Raw genomic sequence first — 12,091 nt, 5'->3', positions numbered from 1 at the left:
ATAAATAAGATTTTGCTTAAATTAGCTTTGCTAATTTTAAGTTCTTCAGGCATCCTCAAGTTAGGAGTTTCAGACTGCTTCGTTGAGCAGAGAATATGGATTAACTTATCGGGTAAGTCTATGGCATCTTTCTTTTTTTTTTCTAATTAATTGGATAAACTTTTTCTTAATCGACTGTGATTCCAATAGGGAGGGTTTCTTTTAGGTAATTAAGTTTTGATTTGTTAAATATAGTGAGTTCGAGATTAATGATTTTCAATTTGTAGAGTAAACGCACTTCACCCCGTGTCAACTATATAACTGATGTACAGCTTGATCCTTGTCAATTATATAGATGATTTTTTTTATTTTTTACATCGGTAATGATTAACATCTTGTATAGGATACAAGCAGTATACCCATATCTTAAGTCAAGCTATTTTTTAGTATATTTTTCTTCACATAAATTTTGATCCTTCAAAAACTTGAAAGTGGTGATTGATTTTAAGAAGAACTTTTGAAAGGTTTACTTAATTGATTTCTAAAAATAAATTTGAAATTTCGTATTTAAAAAACATTAAAAAAAATCATTTAAATAGTTCTTGAAAAGAAAGTCAATGAAAAAGTCATTGATTTAAAAATGATACATAATTCAATTGCCAATCAATAACTGATGTCATAAGCATATCTTGCAACCTAAAGGATATTTACAAATTTTGAGTTTAATTTGCATACTCATACTGAGATTTTATGAATAAATAATAGATAAAATAAAGAAGATGATATGAGTTGAATTAATTTTATTTATTAATCTCTCTTGGTATTAATAATGGGTGGGTTTCTTACTGGATGATTAATTGGTACATCTTTAGATAAAATAGTTTTAAGGATGATTAATTATTAAGCTATGACTTGTATATCTAGAGTAAGTCAGTTGGATATTTTAAGCATATTGAACTTTTTTTTTTGGATGTGTTGATTATCATATGCTTTTTAAATATTTTTGAAAGTGGATAATAACTTTGAGCTAAATGGTATGCTCATTTACTATCAAGTTGTAATTAATGTAGTGATTTAAAGTTGCATAAATTGGTGCATTATTGTTACTTTTTTAAATCTTGCAACATCACAGACATTTTTCTTTTACACATGAATTAGGATGGAGTACATTTAACTATTTTCCTTCCATCTTTAGTGTTCCCTTTTGAATTGATTACAAAATGAAATAAAGAGAAGTAATTTTGGACAAACAAAAAAGGGAAAGAAATATTATAATACCTGGGCTCGGAATTTGGTCCAGGATTAATTTTAAAATTTTAAAAATGTATAAAAATATAATTTTGAAATTAATAAATTTTTATTTAATGTGAAATTAGGAAAAAAATAGGTTGAGGATGAAATTGAAAATAATTTTGGGAAAAAGAGGTGAAAATTTTGGTTCAGATGGTGTTTTTAAAAGAAAAATAAAAAATTGGGGATCAAAACGCAATTAAAGCAAATTGCACCATGTAGGACCGCCCAGTTAGCAGCCCCGATGAATTGGAGCGCTCTGTGTGGCAAGGCACACTGACTCGGTGCCACGCTAGCAATCCGCATGCTTGCAATCAGACAGCCCTGAAGTGTTCTCACAAGCGTGGATGATTTGGATCCATTTCCTCCTCAGGCGCGATCGGATGGTCGCGATTAAATACTATGAACAGCCCAAATTCGTTCCTTCTTAAAACACGAACGGACAATCGAGATTAAATCGCGATGGATGGTCCAGATTTAAGTGAGACGGGTATAAATATCTCGCATCACAATAAACACAAACCCTAGCCGCCAGCCTCTCGCAAGAGAAGAAGAATCAGTCGCTAGAGAAGGGATCCGACAGCCACCTACCGTTGCGCTGAAGCCACCTCTGATTGCTAAAAAGGTAAAAATTCTCCTATCAGCTTGGAATTTGATTCTGAGCACCCCAATGGCCAAATCAGAGCAAAAGGAACAGCAGATGAGCTGAAAACTGCGGGCAAAGTTCGGCGGTGCTATCGCGGGCAAAACCCAAAACTGCCACCAATAAGCTCCTTTCCGTTTTCTATTTCATGCAATTTTTCCACCATTCTGTTCTCCGTTCTATTTTCTACAAGTTGATTGAAGAAAAAGACCAACCACTAAGGTGAGCCGGCGGAGCCGCCGCACCAAAAAATTCGGCCGCTAGTAGGTTTTTCATTTTTAAACTTTTTCAGCCAACCGAGGCCCTGTAATGTGTTTTCTCGTAGGGATGGGTATAAAATCGGGCGAAACCAGTCAAAACTAACCAAAAACAGCCAAGCCAAAGGAAACTGCCAACGCAGCCCGCGGTGCCGTTGCCGGAGCACTATGGTGCCGCCGTGCCAAATTTTCAAAATTGGTCGAAAAGAGTTTTTAACACAGATTTTGAGTTTTTGGAGGTATTTTTAGGTACGTAAAGCGTGTTTTAATCTCCGTATAATAATTCAGGAAACCCCAGGACCACCAGTAGGTGCAATAAAAAGTTCAGTATTTCGGACACCGATTTGGGTAAGAATCCCTCACCTTATTCTCTGTTATAGAATTGAAGCTTAATAATCGATAATATGGTATTTTTGTAATTTAAAAAATCTTGAGAATAATTACAAGTTACCAATAGAGCCGGAATCGGTTAGTCATTTATTTGTTTGTCCTGTGTAACTGATTATTTTAATTTATAGCTTTAAATACATGAGAATATACTAGAATGATTAAATGATTCAGTTGTACTTCCTTGTTATATATTTATTGATTATCTTGCATTATTTATGGTTAATTTATGAAATTAAAAATTAATATGCAAACGAAAAATCGTTTGGTTATGTGAATTAATGAATGGTTGTCTTATTGGATATCCTAGGAGATGGTGGATCGACTGGGTACATAGGGAATCCTACCGTGAACGATAACTCATACCAAATGGGGTATCAAGGAATGGTATTTTTGGTACTCATACCAGACGGGATATGAGGACAGCTTGATTAACCCTCATACTGGACGAGGTATTGAGGGATGGTATTTTTGGTGCCATATCGGACGGGGTATGGGAGCGACCGGTTAGTTGAAAATGTTGAATATTGGTTCACGTGTAGTGTTACATCCTTATGGGCTCCTAGGGATACTAGTAGGCAAATAAAAAGGGAAACTGGTTGCTATTGCTCACTTGAAAATGAGATTGGAAAATTAGTTAAATTATTATATCTCTATAGGTCGATTTTGGAAATCTCGCAACAGTAAATATATGTAATCAATGGTTTTTCTTATGATAAATGAATTTACTTAAATCAAGAGCTTCATTGGTTATTTTTATGATTTTTACCAATCTTCAGTTTTTGTATCGGTAAGAATGTGATATCTTACTAGGTTAGTGTAGCTCACCATTTTATTAACTATTTTAAGTCAAGAGGACCAAGACCTAAATCCTGATCAACAAGAGACTTGTGAATAAGTTCACCACCTGGACTCCCCTCAGAAGCTAGTGAAAGTCGTCCTACAATGCTCAGGTTATTGCCTTTTATTTATTTCCTTAATTTTCATTTATTCTTTTAGAAGGGTCATTCCCGTAGCCCTATTGGACCTTCTAAATTATTGTGTAAGGAATGTAAACCCTAAACTCTATTATTTTGCTTTCGTATTTAATTTATGACTTTATTACCTTTTAAGTTCTGGGCCTTTACAGTTGGTATCAGAGCCGCGTTCCTCGTAATCATTCCTTAAACAAAGACTTAAAAACACCAAATATGAACTATCACCCAACCATTCTTTGTAAAAAATAAGTACAAATACACGAGGAGATGAAGTCCCTTATTAAACAGGATAGCCCGAGACGGGTCCCTTCGAGAGAATGTCGATCGGCTCTTCGAGATTTTAGAGAGACTCATATCTGCCCAGTAGGCCAGGAAACAGAGGAGAGAACTGTCTGACCCTCCACTATTTCCATAATATGAGCCATCCCTACAACGAGAGGATCTAATGCCACCTCGATGCAACCCTACTCCTCCGTCGTATAATCCGACATGGTCATAATACAATTCGGAGCTCCCATCATATCATCTGGCACTGTTATAGGGCCACCCAGTCCCTCTCCAGCAACATTTAACCCCTCTTCCACAGGACTCGATTCCACCCATGATGGACCTGATAGAGGTTGACATAGGGGACTTTGATGTAACCCTACGAATGAACTGGTTAGCGGCGTATCACGTCACTGTGGATTTTCCTACAAGAAACTTGTAATTAAGCCTCCTAACAATGAGTCATTTACAAACTAATAAAAAGCTTTAAATATTATTCTCCCCTAGTAAATTCCTTATTACATAGTACTTTAACTAGGTTGTTTCCTCTATAATATACAAACTTAAAAAAAAATTGTATTCAAGAGATTCTTGTAGTCCGAGATTTCCTGAATGTGTTTCCTAATGAACTTCTCGGACCACCAGTGGATAGGGAAGTTGAGTTCATCATAGACCTTTAGCCTGGCACGCAGTCTATCTCATTTTTCTCTTACCACAGGAGTCATGTAGAAATGGAAGAGTTGAGGAAATAGATCAAGAAATTACAGGACAATGGGTTCATCTGACACCGTGTTCCTCCTTGGAGGACTGGAGTCCCATTTGCAAGGAAGGGGGATGGGATGTTAAGGTTATGTATTAACTACAGATGGTCACGATCAAGAACAAGCACCCCCTCCCAAGGATTGATAACCTTTTTGATCAATTGCAGGATGCCCAAGTCTTCTCCAAAATAGACATGCGTTAAAGTTACCATAAGGTAAAGATCAAGACAGAAGACATTCCCAAAATAGCTTTCCGAACCAAGTACAGACACTGTGAGTTCTTGGTCAAGCCATTTAGACTAACCAACGCACCAGCCATCTTCATGGATTTGATGAACAGGGATTTTCAAAAAAATTTTGGATCAGTTCGTCATTGTATTTATCGATGATATCCTGGTCTATTAAAAAAAAAAAGAAACACACTCACCATCTAACTCAGATTTTGCAAGTTCTCAGATAAAAGAAGTTGTATGCAAAGTTGAGTAAGTGTGGGTTCTGGCTCAAGCAGACTACTTCCTATGACACATCATATCAAGGGATAGAGTGTCAGTGAACCACAAAAAAGTTGAGGCAGTGCTCGGCTAAAAAAAATTGACCTCGGTCAAGGAGATTTGTAGCTTTCTGGGGATGGCAGGTTATTACCCCAAGTTTATAGAAGGATTTTCTACCTTAGCTGCTCCTTTGACTTGGCTTACAAAGAAAAACGTCAAGTTTAAGTGGAACGAGGACTACGAAAGGTGCTTTTTAGAACTAAAAAAGTAGTTGACTACTGCACCTGTGTTGGCCTTGTCAAGCAGGACAGGTGGATATACAGTTTATAGTGATGCCTCCTACTTGGAGTTGGGTTGTGTTTTGATGCAATATGGGAAGGTCATAGCCTATGGGTCTAGGTAGTTGAAAAGTAATGAGAAAAACTACCCCACCCATGACTTGGAACTTGCAGCGATTACCATGCCTTGAAGACTCGGCACCATTACTTGTATAGGGAGACTTCTCAGATCTATACCAACCATAAGAACTTGAAACACATATTCACTAAAAAGGATCTCAACATGCGTCAAAGACGATGGATAAAACTCCTCAATGACTACAATTGCAACATCTTGTAGCACCTGGGCAAGGATAACGTGGTAGATGACGCACTCAGCAAAAAAAGTGCAAGTATATTAGCTCACTTAGTGGTTTCAGAATGCAGGGTAATAGAGGTCGCACAACAGGTACGACTTCAGGACTTGAAGAGAGGTAGATGCATAGCCCACCTGACTATTCAACCTGAGTTGATTCAGAGAATAAAGGAGCTCAATTCGCTGATTCTACCCTAGTAGCCCTCAGAAAAAATGTAGAATAGGGAGTAAATTCAGAATTTTGAGTCTCTGCCATGGGTTGCTCAGATTTCAGGACAGGGTGTGTGTTCCATGTGATAGTGAGTTGAAAAGGGACATCATAACAGAGGCTCATAGCTCAAAATTTTTCATGCATCCCAGAAACACTAAGATGTATCAAAGTATGTGACCCCAATTTTGGTAGAACGGGATGAAAAGAGAGGTGGCCAACTTCATTTCTAAGTGTTTAGTGTGTCAGTAAGTCAAGGCAGAGCATCAACGCCTAGGCGGGTTACTTCAGCTATTACCAATTCTGGAGTGAAAGTGGGAACACATCACAATGGATTTCATGATAGGATTGCCTAGGGCACGCTGGGGACATGATACCATTTGGATAATTGTTGACCGGCTCACCAAGTCTTCCCACTTCTTGGCCATCAAAATGACCGACCCTTTGGACAAGCTAGCAAGAATGTATATTCGGGAGATAGTTAGGTTACATGGAGTGTTAGTGATAGTAATATCCGACAGGGATCCCAGCTTCACTTCTTGGTTCTGGTCTAGTTTCCAGTAAGCCGTGGGAATAAAATTGCCTCTTAATACTGCATTCCACCCTCTGACCGATGGACAAGAAAAAAAGATAATCCGCACACTAGAGGATATGCTCTGAACTTATGTTCTTGATCTTTGGGCCATTGGGATGATCATTTACCCTTAATAGAGTTCGCCTACAATAACAACTACCATGCAAGTATCGACATGGCTTCGTACGAGGTGTTATATGGTAGTCTATGCAGAACCTCGATATGTTGGGAAGAGGTGAGTGATAGAAAATTGTTCGGCCCAGATCTTGTGAAGGCGACTATAGCCAAAATAGTTAAGATCAGAAAGAACATCCAGACGACTTAGAGCAAGTAGAAGAGTTATACGAACACCCAGATGAGGGATTTAGAATTTGAGAAAGGTGATCGAGTATTCCTTAAGGTCACTCCTTTCAAGAGAATCAGTAGGTTTGGCAAGAGGGAAAAACTAAATCCCTAGTTTATTGGACCATTTGAAATCTTAAACAAAATTGGTACCACCGCCAAAAGATTGCACTACCTCTAGAACTATCCAGAGTCCATAATGTGTTTCGTGTTCATGCTACCCAAGTGTAACTCGAACTCCTCTCAAATCTTGGCCCACGAGCCCCTTTCACTCTAGGTGGATCTATCCTATGAGGAGCTACTAGTGGGCATTGTGGACCGAAAGAGCAGAGTACTCCGCAACTGGAAAATTCTCTTTCTTAAGGTTTTTTGGCAGAATCAAACACAGAGAAAGCCACATGGAAGCTAGAATTAGACTTCAGAACCCAGTATCCCCAACTGTTTGATTTAATGAGAGGGAGACAAATTTGAGGGACTAAATTTCTTTTAAGGGGAGGAGAGTTGTAATACCCAGGCCCAGAATTTGGCTCACGATTAATTTTAAAATTTAAAAATCTATAAAAATATAATTTTGACATTAATAAATTTTTATTTAATGTGAAATTAGGAGAAAAAATAGGTTGAAGATGAAATTAAAAAAAAATTTGAAAAAAAAGGGTGAAAATTTTGTTTCGGATGGTCTTTTTGAAAGAAAAATAAAAAACTAGGGGTCAAAACAAAATTAAAGAAAATTACCCTAAGTAGGACCGCCCAGTCAGTAGTCCCGACTAACCGAAGCATACCGTGTGGCAAGGCACGATGACTCGGTGCCATGCGGGAGGCCACACTTGCAATCCGCATGCCCACGATCGAATGGCCCATAAGCGTTCCCGCACGTGTGGATGATCCAGATCTGTTCCCTCCTCAGGCGCGATCGGACGGTCGCGATTAAATGTGATGAACGGTCCAGATTCATTTCCTCTTAAAACACGATCGGACGGTCGAGATCAAATCGTGATGAACAGTCCATATTCATTTTCTCTTTAAACGCGATCGGACAGTCGAGATCAATCGCGATGAATGGTCCATATTTAAGCGAGACAGGTATAAATATCTCGCATAACACCAAACCCAAACACTAGTCGCCAACCTCTTGCCAGAGAAGAAGAACAAGTCGACAGAGAAGGGAGCTAACCGTCGTCCCCTGTAGCGCCGCAGCCACCTCCGATCGCCAAAAAAGGTAAAAAAAATTTATCTGCTCGGAATTTGATTCTGAGCAGCCCCATGGCCAAATCAAAGCAAAAAGAACGACTGATGAGTTGAAAACTGCGGGCAAAACCCAAAATCGCCTCCAATGAGCTTCTTCCCGTTTCCCATTTTGTACGTTTTTTTTACCATTATATTCACCGTTCTATTTTCTACAAATTGACCGAAGAACCGGTGGAGCCGCCACACTAAAAACTTTCGCTACCGGTAGATTTTTGTTTTTTGAATTTTTCGGCCAACCGAGGTCCCCTAACGTATTTTCTCACAGGGACGGGTATAAAATCGGCCAAAACTGGCCAAAACTAGCTAGAAACGGCCAGGTTAAGGCAAATAGCTGTCGCGAGCGACAATGCTATCGCTGAAGCACGGCGGTGCCGCCGTGCTAAAATTTTGAAATTAGCCAAAAAGGATTTTAACACCGATTTTAAGTTTTTTGGAGTATTTTTAGGTACATTAGACATGTTTTAATCTCCTCACAAAATTTCAGAAAACTCGAGGACCGCCACTAGGTGCAGTAAGAAGTTCAGTATTTTAAACACCGATTTGGGTAAGAATTCATCACCTTATTCTCTGTTATGGAATAGAAGCTTAATAATCAGTAATATGGTATTTGTATAATTTAGAAAACCTTGAGAATAATTACTGGTTACCAATGGAGCAGGGACCGGTTAGTCATTTATTTGCTTGTTAGATGTAACTGATTATTTGAATTTACAGCTTTAAATACATAAGAATACTAGAATGGTTAAATGATTCAGTTGTGCTTTCTTGATGTATATTTATTTATTGTCTTGCATGATTTACAGTTAATTTATGAAATTAAAAACTAATATGCAAATTGTGAACGTTGCCTCATACCGGACATGCGAGGAATGGTATTTTTGGCACTCATACCAGATGGAGTATTACCTTTTAAGTTCCGGGCCTTTATAAATATAAGAAAAAAAACAAAAAACGTAAAAATAACTTCATATATTGAGATGAGCTTTGTGACTAAGTATATTTAATTTCCTTGAACTAATTTAAAGGTTATTTTCTTTCCAATGTATTAATTTTTATCACCAGAAAAAAAGGACATTGTTAATCCACTATATTTTTAATGAAATATTTGAGCTATTAGAGATCACAAATTGCATATTTCTTTCATTGTTATACTTAAATTTTAAGTTCTATTCAAAAAAACAATTAATTAATCGGAGCTTAAAAAATTCAAGATACAATATTTGTATCTTATATTGTTTAAATTTTTTTAAAAATATGTATATACTTAAATTGATTTTTAGAAGTGTGGAAAAAATAAAACAAAATTACAAAGTTTCAAATGTGTGGTACACAGGTGTGTTAAATGGTCACAAAGTTGCCACACGTATAGGATTTTCTATGCTCTTTTAAGAAAAAATTATCGCGTGAATAATGTAATACAAAACAATATATAGATGCTTTATTTCATATTTTGACTATCAGAAGAGGCTGTAATGCCTTGAACCACCAAATATTTGTGATGAGTAATAGTTGAAGTACTCATTATGCTTTAAATATGTAATACCTCGGCTCGAAGAACGACCCGAGATAAAATTTTTATTTTTTAATTATTAATTTAAAATAATTGATTAATATATTTTATTTTTGTTTAAGTAAAATTTTGAGAAAAAATAAATTAGGGACGAGATTGAAAATAATTTTGAGAAAAAAGCGGTGAAAATTTAGGTTCTGGGGTGTTTTTCCAAGAAAAATTGAAACAAGGGATCAAAATACAAATAGAGAAAGTTTGGCCATGTAGGACTGTCCAGTCAGCAGACTCAACGAATCGAAGCGCGCTGCGTGGCAAGGCGCGCTGATGTCAGTGCCACGCGAGAGGCCATGCTGGCAATCCGTGTGTCCCGCAATCTGATGGCCCAAGATCGATCCCGTGCGCGTGGATGGCCCAGATTCGTTTTCTCTTTAGGCACGATTGGACGGTCAGATCAATCGCGATAAACAGTACAAATTCGTTTCCTCCTTAGCCGCGATGGATGGCCCATATCAAAGCGAGATGGTTATAAATATTTCGCATCACATGAGAACCTATACCCTAGCCACTAGCCCCCACTGAAGAAGAAGAACCAAACATTAGAGAAGGAGACCGAACGCCGACTACTGCCGCACCGAAACCACTACTGACCGCCAAAAAAATGTAAAAATTCCTCCTACCCGCTCGGAATTCGATTTTAAGAACCCCTATAGCCAAATTAAAGCAAGAGGGACGACAGGTGAGCTGGAAATTGTGGACAAAGCCCGACAGAGCCGCTATGACTAAAATTCCAAAATTCCTTCGATGAGCCCCTTTTCGATTCCCGTTTCACATAATTTTTCCATCATTATGTTCATTGTCTTTTTCTATGTAGGGTATCCAAAGAAAGAACCTCAACCGCAAAGGAAGACCGACAGAGCCACCACACCCGGAGGTCTCCCACGCTGGTAGGTTCGATCTTTTTGTAATTTTCTGACTAACAGAGGCCTTAACATGTTTTTCTGCAAGGATATGGCCAAAACTGGCCAAGTTGAGGCAAACCGCTACTATGGGTGGCAAAACCAGTACCAGAGCACGGCGGCACTGCCGTGTCGGAACCCCAAAATTTGCTAAAATGAGTTTTGGACATCGATTTTTTATTTTTGGGGGGTATTTTTAGGTTGTGACGAGTGTTTTAAATCTACAGAAAAAATTCAAAGGACCCAATACCCATTAGGAAGCCTAGTAGATAGCTCGATATCTCGAAACACCGATCGAGATAAAGATCCCTCACCTATTCTCTGTTATCATAAATTGAGGCTTAACGATGTATAATTTTATATTTTTGTAAAAAATTAGAAAACCCTAAAAATAATTACAGGTTACTAATGGAGTCGGAACCGCTTAGTTCACAATTATCTTGATTTCCTATTTATTTTCCTCTACTGTCTTACTTGCTTGATTTTCATATAGTACATATTTTAATTTATAGTTCAATAGTCTTATTGACTTATCTAGTTATTTTAATTATATACCGTCAATATGAATGTAGTTTAATTGATCTGTGAATGTGATATGAGATATTAGTTTGAGTTTGTTGGTTGTTTATTGATGAAAATCTGTATGTGAAAGACTTGTTGGTTATCCAAGAAAAGGGTAGACAGGCCCGCTACATAAGGAATCCTACCGTGAACGTTACCTCAGTAGGACAGGACTAGGAAGTTCTTACCGGAAATGTTTGGAAGATATAGTTTATTCTCATACTGGACGGGGTATCGAGGCGATAAAATATTTGGTGCCCATTACCAAACGAGGTATGGAGACGACTGGTCAATTGTAAAATTGGATATTAGGTTCACGAGTAGGAGGGACACCCCTATAGACCTCTAGGGGTACCAGTAAGCAGGTAAGAAAGGAAAGTTATTATTTCTCGTTCTCTTATGCGTGAAAGTGACAAATGATATAGACATGGGTCTTCATAGGTTGTCTTTGAAAACTCGTTATAGTAAGTATTAAACAAATGTCTTCAAGTTTCAAATGTATTTAAATAAAGCAAGAGCTCCATTAGCTATTTTTTTTATTTTTTTACCAATCTTTAGTTTTTCATATCTGTGATTAGTGTGATATTCTTACTAGTCTAGTATAGTTCACCATTTCATTAATTATTTTAGATCAAGAGGATCAAGATCCAGATCCTGATCAACAAGTGGGTTGTGAGTAGTTCACTATCCGGACTCCCTTCAAGTGCTAGTGAAGGTTGTCCTGGGATACTTAGTTATTCGTTTTATATTTTATTTCTTTAATTTTCATTTATCTTTTAGAAGAGACATTTCTGTAGTCCTATTGGGCATTAAAAATTATTGTGTAAGGAATGTGAACCTAACTCTATTAATCGCTTCTGCATTTAATTTATGAATTTATTTTTCTTTAAGTTTCAAGCCTTTATAATTGGTATCAAAGCCGCGTTCCTCGAAAGTATTCCTTATACAAATACTTAAAAACATCAAAATAGAAACTATCACTCTTAAGCCTTCGTTGTGAAAAGTAA

General features: G+C 37.4%; 1 long non-coding RNA gene across 1 annotated transcript in view; it reads left to right on the top strand.

Moving 5' to 3' along the window:
• Nucleotides 1-12,091, top strand: part of LOC148266848 (uncharacterized) — a 46,118-nt gene that overhangs the window by 25,520 nt on the left and 8,507 nt on the right. Inside the window, exon 2 of the long non-coding RNA XR_015817947.1 lies at nucleotides 50-112. This is a non-coding gene — a long non-coding RNA (uncharacterized LOC148266848). The remainder of the gene's footprint in view (nucleotides 1-49; nucleotides 113-12,091) is intronic.

The sequence above is a fragment of the Carica papaya genome, chromosome 3, assembly GCF_054855325.1.
Source record: "Carica papaya isolate Zhongbai chromosome 3, ASM5485532v1, whole genome shotgun sequence".
In the NCBI taxonomy this organism is placed as follows: domain Eukaryota; kingdom Viridiplantae; phylum Streptophyta; class Magnoliopsida; order Brassicales; family Caricaceae; genus Carica; species Carica papaya.
This window is presented reverse-complemented; position numbering and strand designations above follow the sequence as displayed.